At 42.9% G+C, this 12,233-nt stretch overlaps 1 protein-coding gene across 3 annotated transcripts in view; it reads left to right on the top strand.

Annotated features, from left to right (window-relative positions):
- The window catches only part of LHFPL3 (LHFPL tetraspan subfamily member 3), a 180,246-nt gene that overhangs the window by 838 nt on the left and 167,175 nt on the right, over positions 1-12,233 (top strand). The gene's annotated exons all lie outside the window — the stretch shown is intronic.

The raw sequence follows: 12,233 nt of genomic DNA on the forward strand, positions 1-12,233 counted from the left end.
GGAAGCGGGGCGGGGGAGAGGAGGGAGGAAGAGGAGGAAGGAGACCTCGGCGAAGTCGGGGTGCGATAAGATGCCAGGGTCGGGGGGAGCCAGAAAGGAGGAGGAGGAGGAGGAGGGGAACACCGGTCCGATATCTGGAGGAAAGAGCTGGGGGGCAAATCACTAGTCCAACATCTGGCAGACATCCCCTCCGTGCTTAGATCACATGCAGTAAGAAGCCAGGATCAGGGATCTGGGAGGGAGCGAGGAGGAGGACACCAGTCCAACATCTGGAGGGAGGGAGGATCACCAGTCCAACATCTGGCAGACATCCCCTCTGTGCTTAGATCACAGGGACTAAGAAGCCAGGATCAGGGATCTGGGAGGGAGCGAGGAGGAGGACCCCAGTCCAACATCTGGAGGGAGGGAGGATCACCAGTCCAACATCTGGCAGACATCCCCTCTGTGCTTAGATCACATGCACTAAGAAGCCAGGATCAGGGATCTGGGAGGGAGCGAGGAGGAGGACCCCAGTCCAACATCTGGAGGGAGGGAGGGTCACCAGTCCAACATCTGGCAGACATCCCCTCTGTGCTTAGATCACATGGACTAAGAAGCCAGGGTTGGGAATCCAGGAGTGATCAAGGAGGAGAGGGACACCAGTCTAACATCTGGAGGAAGGGAGGGGAATCAGTCTAACATCTGGAGGAAGGGAGGGACACCAGTTCAACATCTGGCAGACGTCCCCTCCCTGCTAAGATCTAATGCACTAAGATGCCAGGATCAGGGATCCGGGACGAGCAAGGTGGAGTGGGACACCAGTCCAACGTCTGGAGGAAGGGAGTGGAACTCACCAGTCCAACATCTGGAACAAGGAGTGGGACACCAGTCCAATATCTGGAGGGCATTCCCTCTGTTCTTAGATCAAATAACTAAGATGCCAGAATCAGGGATCTGGGAAGGAGCGAGAAGGAGGGGGACACCAGCCCAACATCGTGAGGAAGGGGGTGTCATGAGACCAACATCTGTAGGAAGGAGGGTGATACCATTCCAACATTTGTAGGAAGGGGGGAACAACAGTCCAACATCAGTAGGAAGGGGGGGACACCAGTCAACATCTGGCAGGCATCACCCCATGCTTAGATCACATGCACTAAGAAGCCAGGATCAGGGATCTGGGACCGAGCAAGGAGGAGGGGGCCACCAGCCCAACATCTGGCCAACATCCCCTCCATGCTCAGATCAGCTTCTCCAAACCAGGTTCGGTTGGGTTCAATTTGCAAGTTCCCCCGGCATCAAGCATTTGGCGGGCTGCACATCTGGATGATGCCAGTGGAGCAAGGTTGACCTCGGCGGTCTTTTTTTTTTAAAACCAAATTTTATTAATTTTTAAAGACATACAAAACATAGATACACAAAAACACAAAACATAAAAGCATAAAAAATCTCTTTTCTGAAAGATGCTTAGTCCCGGGTTATAACTCTTGGTACAGACACAAATTCCAATTCATATTCATTTTACATACCATTTCATATCTTATTAACATTTTCAATTTTCTATATAACTTCTCCTCACTTTGAAATTTTCTCAATTTTATTTTATTTAACTCCTCTCAATTCGAATCATAATTTTTATTATTCTTTGTCTGTTCTATTTCCAACCATCCATTTATTTTTCTTCTTTAAAAAAGAAGAAAAACTTCTCCTGTACACTAAATGGAGTATGATGCCTTTATCTCCTTCTCCTATATTTATAATACTTAATATAAAACACATAACTTACATTGGGATTCTGTCTGGTACATTCTAAAATTATACTATATTATCAAAAATAATACAAATATTATTGATATTGATATTCATTTATATCTTAAACATCTAACACATTACTTTTCAGTTAAATCACATACTTTTATGGGAGCACCTATTTTCCATAGTTATTCCCCCCCCCCACCTCACATATTATAGCTCATTATTTCATTACGATGTTCTTCTACTTCAAATCTCTCATTTCACAAAAAAATTCGCTAATATACCATAATCTAATCATTAATATTAACAATCATTTATATCTTAAACATTTTATCCATTTCAATTAAATATCATGCCTTTGTGGGAACACTTATGCTTTCCAAAAATTATTACCCCCCCACATCACATATCTTAAATCATATTTCATTACAGTTCTCCCTTTTTCTTAACAAAAATTTCACTAGTTTATATTAAATATTTTATCACATTTTAAATTACATATTATTTCCAATTTTCTATGGTTATTTCTAAATACAAATATAAAAATGCAATCTTATGTACCTTTCTAGAATCCCAATTTCAATAAGTTTTATCCATTATCTCGAAAAAACTTTTGCTTCTTCACATCTTGCTCCCCACCATTAAGGCTTCTCATCCCTTCCTTTCTCCCTTGCTTCTTCTTCTCTTTATCCTCTTTAACCCCTTGTCTCTCCACCTCCCTTTTCTTCTGCTTTCCCTCTTTCTGTTGTTTCCTAACATAATATCCCTTTTTCACCTTATTCTTCTCTTTTTGGGTTGTTTTTCCAGATCTTAAAGTCTTCTTTTCCTTTTTCTCTTTCTTTTTCCCTTCTCCAACCAAAGTTATTTGTTCATCAAAGATGGCTTCTTCTTTGTCCCCATCATCCTGTTGCTCATTCTGCTTCACATAAGTATAAACCGCCATTTCTAAAAATTGAAAAAGAGTGCCAAAAACATCTTTCCCTTCTTGCTTTTCTTTTTCATATTTTTGATATACAAGTTTCAGTCCGTCCACAGATGATGCCATTGTGTAGAGAAAAAGTTTTTCCAAACAACCACCCAGATGTTTTAATCAGAAATAATTCTCAAAAGTTCCAAAATCACCAAACAATCCAAACAGGCTGTTTCTTTTAAATACCTTCTTCTTCTTCACTTTCTCTTTCTGGAGTTAAAGTTTAATCACAAAGTTCCCTTTCAAATATATTTTTTAGAAGTCTTATTGATGTTTAGTAACTCTTTAAAATTCTAGGCAATCTTCTCCTTATTTTCAAATTTTGCTCCATTTTCCCCCCACTCTCCCTTCCCACTCACAGCCAAAAGAGTTTTTTCCATCCGCTATCACGTTAGGAAGGAGAGTGGAACAAAAAAAAACCTTTCCCTTTTAGAATATTCGCAGCTTGTTACTCTCACTAGAAACAATATATACTTAGCAGCCTTCAAGGTTCCAGGTCACTTTCTTTTACCTTGTCCCGGTTGAAAGCAACTTTCACAATTCTTCAAACTTTCTCCCTCCTGCACCTGCTTGTCCGGCTGCAGATTTCTTCGTAGCGGCCATTGCTGACTGCCGTTCCTCCGCCTCGGGAAAAGGGGTTTTTTGCCGGCTGGGGAGGGGGTCTGCGACACCCCCAAACCCCTTTCCGGCTCCCCCCTGTCTTCAGCTGCCTCTACGGGGCAGCTATATCCCCCAGATCCAAATGGATCGGGGGAACCTTGGCGGCGAACGCAGCAGGGATTGCGCGGTGTCGCGAATCCCTGCTGCCGCCGAAACCTTGCAAACCGGAAGTCGACCTCGGCGGTCTTGACTTCACCAAGCTGCAGAAGCTTGCAGAAGCCTTCCTCAAGCCTTTGGGGGGCCGAAAAAGGCCTCAAACCAGCCAAAAATTAGCTGCAAGGTGTAGTGTAGGTAAGGGGGCGTCAGGGGTGGGTGGGTGGGTGGGGATTACGCGCGCATGCATAGGGAGCTCGGGGGTGCGCATTGCCTTCTGGGTGCTGGCATGGACAGGAGCCCAAAAAGATTAGCCACCACTGCCCTATACCATTTCAGACAGGTGGTTTTCTATTTTTTTTTTTTTTTAAGCTTCCAGTGATGAAGCAGCCACAACTTCTGAAGGCAAGTTCTTCCATTGGTTAATTGTCCTCTCTATTAGGAAGTGTCTCCTGAATTCCAAGTTGCTTCTCTCCTTGATTCGTTTCCATCCGTTGCTTCTGGTCTTGTCTTCTGGTGCTTTGGAAAATAAGTTTGAACCTCGCCCATCTCATAATAAAGCGATTCTAGGCAGCTTCCAATGAAAGCAATCGTTCAACTCCCAAAATGTTAAAATGTTCCATGTGAAAAATGACCATTAAAATGTTAAAGACTATAAGTAGAAAAAAGTCAGCAATCTTATTATTAACAAGATAGTGGAGATAATTGATGTTACTGATAATTAAAAACGTACCCATGCAATTCAGAAACTTAACAAGTTTTCCAGCTTTGCTATTAAGGTGTGAATCATGCAGATCACTGAGATGACGGTTTCTTTAAACAGTGCCGTGTGAAGCTGTTAAGTTTTGGTCAGCCTTATTGAATATTTAGTGTAAGGTGGTCCATCCCCCATAGGGATCTCCCATAAGGATGCTGCAATGGTCATAAGTTTGAAAAATGGTCGTAAGCAAGGGCGGGATGTTGGGGGTTCGCAGGGGTTCAAGACAGCCCCTAGCTAAGATTCTGTGCAGTTTAGAGAACCCCAAAATCCCACTCCTGGCTGACCCCAGCCACCCCTCCTCTCCCCTCCCCTCCCAGGAGTCCCCACGTGGCCCGTTTTGGATGCAGGGAAGTGCAGGGCATGTGCGGAGGCTTGGGGAGGGTGAAAAACGGGCCTCCTGGAAGTTCAGAAAGGGCAGAAATGGGCCTGTTTCTGGCTTCCAGAGAGCCTCCGGAGCCCGGGGAGGACAAAAACACCCTCCCTCAGCCTGTGGTGCAGGAAGCTGACTAGGCCACGCCCACCATGGCTGTGCCCCACCCAGCAAGCGTGCAGAGAACCCTTTGCTAAAATTTTTGAAGCCCACCCCTGGTCATAAACCCTGTTTTCCACTGCTGTTGTAACTTCAAGCTGTCACTTACACAAACGTAAGCTGAGGACGCCCTGAATGTGCGTGTATTTAATCAGCGCATTGCATACATTTAATCAGTGTTTTGCAAGGTCAAAAGAGGACGTTCTTTGTTTCGTGATGTTTTCCAGCATCTAGGAAAAAGACCTCATGTAACCCTCACTGAGGTAACAGGAAGTCGAGAGGACAATAGAAGTCATCCACGGGAAAGTGAGAGAAATTCAAATTTTGCTTGGCAAAAGCTGTGAAGCTGAGAGGGACGGTATCACATAAACTGCGAGTTTAATCAAATCTATTTAGCTGAGCTAAGTGGCTGGGTCTCCAGGTGTTAATAACATGATGTCTACTTCCTTCGCTTTTTGTCCTCTACTTTAGTAAGCTGTGGATGGGAACGATATTCCAAAAGATGGCCCTGGGTTAGAGAAACTGTTCTTCTGGGCCCCGTCCGTAGCAATCCGAACCCACAATATGCTGGACCTTATGAGTCAGGTTTTGGGAGAAGGAAGGACAGAACTGGAGGCGGAGTCAAAAGAGGGATTAGCCTAGAATCACTACGTGGTCACAAGCAAACTAAGTCCAACTTCCCTTGAATTCCATTTATCTGACTCTAAGGAGGTGCTATTAGTTGAGAAGATTCCTGTACATTAGGCTTTTAGCAATAAACCAGTTTCATTGAATCTTTACATGTGAACCTGGTCTTTCTCGCTGGGCACAGATAGATGTAACCAGATGTTTGCAATAAATAAGATAGAAAAGAAGAGTTGAAGGCCACTCTTATTTCTCAACTGGGCCATCTAATAAGGTGAACAAAAGAATTGCAAGAAGGATGATCTGTGAGATTTTGAGTTGGGGAAAAGTAGGTTAGATCACCTTTTTTTTTGCCATCTATCACATTCCTACTTCATCTTAATTTCATCTCTCTGCTCTCAGAAGTAGGAACATCATTTAATTATTCTGACGGCTCTTTTGCTTATGAAGGAACAAAGAACATTCTGTGGTACAGAAGACTTTAATGGAAACAGGTATTTTGGGAACACATTGTCTCTGTCAACTCATAAAACATTTCTATGCCTGTTTGAGAGTTGCCATGAACAGAAGGGGGGGGGGGAGAAGTTTGAAAGAGCACTGCAGCAGTTTGGAACCAAAAGTGCATTCCATTCTTATCTTGCAAAGATTATAACTAAGCTACCGGGATTTCTGCCACACAAATCTCTAATTGGAGAATGTGATATATGACTCTTGGCTATGAATGTGTTTCGTTGGAGAATATTGATTTATTATACACCCAGAAGGGTGGGAGGAGACCAGGGTCAAAGGTGACAGTGAATTATGTGTCTCAGAATCGGTGTCATGCCCCTGGTGGAGACTGACTCTGAGGGAGAGGAGAAACAGCCGACAGGGAGTGGAAATGTGGCTCCGGAGGTTGTGGAGGAGGCTGGGGAAGGGCAGAGGCTGGCTGAGCAGTCAGAGGAGGACCCAGGCCCATCCCCTCTCCATCCTAGGGCACGCAGGGAGGAGAGGACAAGGGAGAGATGTGGTCTATTCAGGAGGAGAGGGCCTTGATCCTCTTCATGGGCTGCAGGTGTGAGAACTGCATAAGAGTTTGGACCTGCGTACTGGCAAACGCTGGAAACAGAGCATGTTTTATTTTGGTCTGAAGTTATCTTGGTTGGCGTCCTTCCAACAGACTGTGCCTTGTTATCTCCTTGAATTTGGTAAATACTTCTCCTGTTCTGTTGTCAAAATTTCGTCATTGTAATTTGTTTGGGTTTTTTATTTCACCTCTTATCTGCTCATTAAATTTGGACTGTATTGCTTTCTTTTGAAGACTATTTTTGAGTATGTTTATCTCCAACTGAGTATTATTGAACAGTAGGGCCAAGTTGGAGGCATTAAAGGACATTTATTTATGTTTTGGATTTTGTTACATTTGTAGTACACTCTGGGCAGGGGTGGGATTCTACCAGTTCGCACCTATTCGCTAGAACCAGTTGTTAACATTCTAAGCAGTTCAGAGAACCGGTTGTTAGAAGAAATTACTGTCCTAATCCGGTAAAGAAGGCAGGAAGGAAACATTCTGGTGTTGCTTACAGAAACTGCCTCTCCATTAACCCTTATTACATTCTTGGCAGGACTAGACTTCCTGTCTCAGGAACGTCTCTGGAGTTTTTTTTCCCCCTCCTTTGCTGGTACTTTGCTTATGTGGAGTGACCATTTAAAGTTACAATGGCACTGAAAAAAGTGACTTATGACCATTTTTCACGCTTACGACTGTTGCAGCATCCCCACAGTCATGAGAGGCCAGGCGAGGAGATGCGTGCCTCGATGTGAGTGATATTGAGTTGGCCACACCCACCCAATAACATGACCACCAAGCCATGTCCACCCAGTCACATGACCACCAAACCACGCCCACCATCTAAGCCACGCCCACAGAACCGGGTGTTAAAAATTTTGAATCCCACCTCTGACTGGGTCATCATCACAATCAGCTTCATACAGGTCATGCCGACATGTTCACTCCTAATAAATTCTTTGAAGTTTTTGGTCGAGGTTCATGATTTAATTAGGGCAACTACCTGAATCCTGACAGTCTCCCTGTATTCTTGTGATACAACCTGAGTGAGATGTACCTTGGCAACATCGTCTCTAGAGTTTCTATGTTTATATTAAAATTCAACTTGCATTGGTGTGTGTGGGAAACAACTCACTGCTCACCAAGGCTTAATATCCTGAAAGTTTGAACATTAACTCAAGCTCTTTTGAATGATAAAGTTAGAAATGTCAGTGGAATTTACTAAACTGAAAAAAAGTAGGAAAAATGACATTGGGTACCTGTGTGTGTTTTTAAAAAACAACAACAGTGATCCAGTGAGCACGTTTTAAATCAAGGGTGTCTAAATATGGCAACTTTGAAACCTGTGGACTTCAACTTCCAGAATTCCCCTGTCAGCCATGTTGGCTAGGGAATTCTGGGAGTCAAAGTCTTAAAGTCACCTCTGTTTTAAATGGCTCATCTATAAAGTTGTTAAATTTTAGCATGAGGGGATGAGATTGAGGCATGAGAAATCTGGATTTCCTCTTTTTACAGTGAAATCTTGAAAAAAAGAATGAAGTCTTATATGAGACACAAACATTTATAATGTCAAGATTTGCCGTGAATCGAATTCGGTAAACCAACAATTCCTTCTAGCACGAAAATCAGAAAAGTCATGTTCTTGAGATGATATAAACGGAAAACTTTTGCTTTCCCATCAAAAAGAGAAAAGATAAATCCCGAAATTGTCCAATTCTCTATAAGCCTCTTTTGCTTCTTCAAATACAGGCTTAAAGATATCTAGAAATGTGCATTGCCATATGGAATGGGACTTAGTTTCAATTATTTTTGAAGAAAGAAATAATAGCTATAATCTTTAAGCACGAAAGCACAGTAGCTTCATAGACATATTTGTCAAGTACAAAAAAAATTGGTTCTTTGCTGGTTTCAGGAAGATAATAAGAGAGTATATGTTACAGAAAAGGCAGACAGATTTGCATGGAAAGATATATATTTAAAAGTTCTAATGATCCCTAAATAGATACTTTGAAACAAGTCCACGATTATTCTTCCTTAGTTAATTGGCTGAATAGAATTTGAAACGGATCTGAAATTATCACAAAATGAGCTGTTTTTAAAGAGACTGGGGCACCGTTGATGGAATCGTGTCATAGTCTATCTTCTCATTTACAACAAAGGGGATAGTAATTTTTGCAATTAAGTTTTAACAATTAAATCGAACAGCCTAAGATAAAAATATTGAGTAGGTGGGGGAAAAAATAATACCTGGTGAAATAACGTTGTAAAATAAATGTTGGCAGTGTCATTTACTGTGTGTGTGGGGGGGTGATATTCTTTGGGGCCGCACAGTGTTTAAGTGCTTAATATCGTAGCACATTTATTTAAATGCATGGCAATTATGGAATATATATTTTAATGAAGCAAGCGATCTGTGGAAAAAAACAAACCATAGGTATAAATTTTCACCATGCCTTTTACGTCTCATTGTAAAGAGAGGAAATTTAATTTAATTGAATGAAAATTAAAAAGAAAGCCACGGCTCAGCATTGGTGAGACCACACGTGGAGAACTTGTATAGTCCTGGGTGCCAAGTGATATTAGCTAGTTCAGAGAGGATGGTGTTTGATTGAAGACTGCTGCTGTGGCCTGTCGGAGAAGAACTGTTAGTGAACACAGCCAGTCCCTGCAGGTTGAGGTGACATCGGTAAAGGAGTCAGTGGGGTGGACACAGAGCTGGAGTATTGTAGCCTATCGGCTGCCGGCCCTTCCAGCAGCTGAATTGGAGGAGGAGGTGTGGGAGTCAAGCAACCTGAGAGCTCCATGGGGAAAAAGGGAATGGAGCTGGCAGAGAGAGAGAGAGACAGAGGTGGAGCCTGGGCCATCCGTCATCCCTCAGATAGAGAGTCAACAGCCCCCAGGTCTGGAGGTGGCTGATGAGGAAGAGGAAGAACAGCTGTATCCAGTGCCTGCTGTGTGGATGCACAGAAGGCAGAGGAGAGGAGAGCAGTGGAAATCTATGGGCCGGTCCTTGGGATGGAAGAGCCAGGTCTGGAGATGGTTGATGAGGAAGATGAGGAACAGCTGGCTCCAGTGCCTGACATGCAGAAGGCAGAGGAGAGGAGAGCAGTGGAAATCTATGGGCCGGTCCTTGGGATGGAAGAGCCAGCACTGCTAGTGAAGCCCCACCCTAGCTCTTGGGATAAAAGGCAGGGGGCAGAGATGAATAGAGGTGGCAGACAACTATTCATCTCCCTGCCGGACAGACCTGTTAGCCTGTGGTGAGAGAGAAACTTTTTTCTGGGGCTGTAACTTCTGACCGTTTTTCATACTTACAACCGTTGCAGCATCCCCATGGTCGTGTGATCAAAATTCAGATGCTTGGCAACCGGCAGGTATTTAGGGCGGTTGCAATGTCCCAAAGTCACGTGATCTCCTTTGATGGTCTTCTGATGAGCGAAGCCAATGGGGAAGTCCGATTCAACTTAACAACCGTGCAACTCACTGAACAACCGCAGGGATTCACTGCAACAACGGTGGTGAGAAAGGTTGTTAAATGCAGTCAAACTCACTTAACAACTGTCTCGCTTACCAACAGGAATTTGGGGCTCAATTGTGGTCGTAAGTCGAGGGCTACCAGTATGTGGACTTCGGCATGTTAGCTGGGGAATTCTGGGAGTTGAAGTTCACCTGTTTTAAAGTCGCTGAAGTTTGAGAAACCCAGAAGGAACCTGAGATGTTGGCATGTCTGATGGCACGACTGTTAATCATTGTTCAGATGCAATGCTATCATTCCTTCTTAACCTCAAAGGTTGCGCCTTGGTAATCTTTCCTGTTCATAACAAAATATATGGCTGTTTCAGGAGAATTGAATTAAGAGAGAGACATTTTAAAAATATACTGTAACTGAGAGGAGGTACAAGTGGATTGTTCAATTTTTGTTGTTTGTTTTTCTTATCATCATCATTTATTTTTCTTTATATTTATTTTAATCTTGGCAAGAATTACCTGCCTCCATTCAGGGTTGTAAAATATTTGTTCCATGGCATCTAAACTCTTGAATTCCCAAAGTGTGTGAATCACTGCAGTTGTTAGGTTAGTAACAACCATGTTATTTTGCATTATTTTGTAGCCCCGAACAATCCTTTATAAATCTACGAGCTCGATATCTGTGCTTCGCTATGAAACTAGGTGATTGGGCTTAGTTTTTGGGGAGGAAAATAAGGGGGGGGATTCTGCCTCTGCCTACCAGCATCCATCAGTATTCTTCTGGCCAGCGTCCTCTCAGTGTGTGGGAGAGTTGAGGGCTGTTTGGAAACTGAAAGAGTATTTGCTGTGTGAGGAAGAAGGAGACAGCAAGGAGCCTGGGCGTGGCTTGGCTCAACTGTTCTGTACTAAAGCTGCTTGCTGCTCTGAAACTGAAACTCCTCTCCCCTGCTTGTGTTTTGCATTTGGAACAGATTTCTTTTCAGGTGGGGAGGAGGAGTAGAACTCCTTAGCATCAGAGTGTGTTAATAATAATATATGAAATACTAATGCTCTGATGGTCATTTTGAAAAACCCTTTCTTAGTGAGCACCTAGAAGCCAAGAGGAACATACATGCCAAATTTCAAATTTGTAGGCTTTACAGTTCTGGAGATTTTGTGATGATGCGTGAGGGGGTATTTCGCTTTTATATATATACATTTGTCTCCCCACGCAAACAATCCAATTAATATCATTAGGAAAGTTATATTGTGAGCAATGCTGGAATTCTTTTTTTAAACCTCATTCCGTAGTTCACGTACTGATTTATGCATGAAACTTAAATGAGAACAGTTTTTGTTTAGCAAATTAGAAATTAGCCTTGTACCAGAATTCAAAACAGTATTTCTTAGGGCTCCATTAGGAATCCTTGTGTAGAAATGAAGGAATTAAATCTTTGGATATTACACTCCCAAAGCAATGGATATTCTCAAGGAAAATTTCTAATAGAACTTTATTTATTTTTTAATTGTACTTCAAGATGATTAGAATAAAATCCCCACAGAGGTACATTCCATGTTCTTTTTCTTAGCAAAATATGAGCCTGTCATTTTAATGGTTGACTCTTTTTTTCCTTAGCCCATGAAAGCTAATTACAGCTAGTCGGCCTTTTAGTGCATCTTCCTAAAATTGCCTCAGAAATTTCCAGTCTTTAAGTAATGACTGGAGATTAGTCAAAATTTCAGCGAAGCATTGCAACAGTTCTCTAATTGGGTATGTAGCACATATTCAACATTCATCTAATTTTCTTAGTGGCAGAAAGAAGGTCCATTGTGAAACAGTGAAGTAAACACGAGGTCACTCTTGGATGGACATTATCCAACAAAATTCTATTTGCTATTGGAGGGTAAAGAACAAGATGAGGTTCCTGCCAGTGGTGGGATTCAATTTTTTTTACTACCAGTTCTGTGGGCGTGGCATGGCTTTGTGGGCGTGGCAGGGAAAGGATACTGTAAAATCTCCATTCCCTCCCCACCCCACTTAACCTGCTTTCCAGCTCCGTTCTCCTGGGCAGGGCAACAAAAGAAGACCCAGCCAATTAGCTGGGACTTGGGAGGCGGAGAATAGATGGGGCGGAGCCAGTCAGAGGTGGTACTTGCTGGTTCTCCGAAGTACTTAAACTGTCTGCTACCGGTTCTCCAGAACTGGTCAGAACCTGCTGAATCCCACCTCTGGTTCCTGCCCAGAATAATTAAAAAGGTAACAAATGCATATCTAGAAATTTATTTCAACTATCACCGCTCTTGATGCATTCTACAGGCACTCCTCGACTTGTGACCACAAATGAGCCCAACATTTCTGTTGCTAAGTGAA

This window comes from Notechis scutatus, chromosome 6, assembly GCF_049901735.1.
Source record: "Notechis scutatus isolate UNSWTSFEM ecotype Mainland chromosome 6, rNotScu1.2, whole genome shotgun sequence".
Lineage (NCBI taxonomy): Eukaryota > Metazoa > Chordata > Lepidosauria > Squamata > Elapidae > Notechis > Notechis scutatus.